The sequence below is a fragment of the Hyperolius riggenbachi genome, chromosome 12 (genome assembly GCF_040937935.1).
Source record: "Hyperolius riggenbachi isolate aHypRig1 chromosome 12, aHypRig1.pri, whole genome shotgun sequence".
NCBI classification, from domain to species: Eukaryota; Metazoa; Chordata; class Amphibia; order Anura; family Hyperoliidae; genus Hyperolius; species Hyperolius riggenbachi.
The window spans coordinates 174,634,261-174,635,385 of record NC_090657.1 but is presented as its reverse complement, the minus strand read 5'-3'; positions in this window follow the sequence as shown (position 1 = coordinate 174,635,385).

Genomic DNA, 1,125 nt, shown 5'->3' with positions numbered 1-1,125 from the left:
TGTCCTTCACAAAGGCTTTTGGCCTACTCGAAACAAAAACTTTATTGAAAAGGCACCTGGCTATACACAGACATAACTGGCTATACACAGTGGTCATAACTGGTATTGCAACATAAGGTCAAAGTAGTTGTACATAAGACAGGCTTGTACTCTTAACAAGTAATCATTGATATAATCAATGTGACCATGATTTATAAATAAATACAAAAATAATGCTAACCTTATGTACCAGATAGCGATATATAAAATTTGGAATCCTTGGATTCTCAACTGAAAATTCCTTGGACTGTCCAGGCAGCTATGTACAGTATATGTCTGTTATGTCTCTCCCCACCCACCTTTGAGTGGAAACTTTATATATTTTACTGTATGCTTTTAAAGTTTCAACTTTTCTGAACCACTACAACTTAAAGAGGATTTGTAACCAAGAATTGAATATATCCTAATCAGTAGCTGATACCCCATTTCCCACAATAAATATTTATGTTTTCTCAAATAGATCATCAAGGGGGTCGGTATGGCTGATATTGTGGTGAAATCCCTCCCACAGAGTGATGTCAGGACCTAGGGCTTGATTTTGTTCCTCTGGATCAACAGGGATATGTGAGGGAGCAGGCTGGTGTTGTACTTTGTTCTCTGGTTGAACTCGATGGACGTATGTCTTTTTTCAACCAAAATAACTATGTAACTATGTTTATTTTTGTCCCTGGTTTGCTAAAGTTAACTTTAATGTATAGTTTTTTTAGTTTATTGTTAATCTTGTTCTCGTAATCTTTATAAGATTGAGAAAAGATGAAATGCTATCTTTTGACCATGTTAAAGAATTGGTTTTGAACCTAAAAGTTCCTGGGTTATGCTGGATATTAGTGGGAGGTGCTAATAGATCAGAAGTAGTGTGATTGCAGCTTTGTATATGCCGTACATTACAAGAACATGCACTACAACTCATGCCCTAGTTGCATTTATTGTAAGAAGATCTCCTTGCTATGGATGCTATATATGGCTTCACTCGCAGAATCACAGACCCTGAATGGGATCTGATTTGACCTTGGTAAAGGTTGACAAATCTGAACCACTTAAAGAGTACCTGTGACAGCACAAGGGTTTATATTTTCCTGGGGCTTC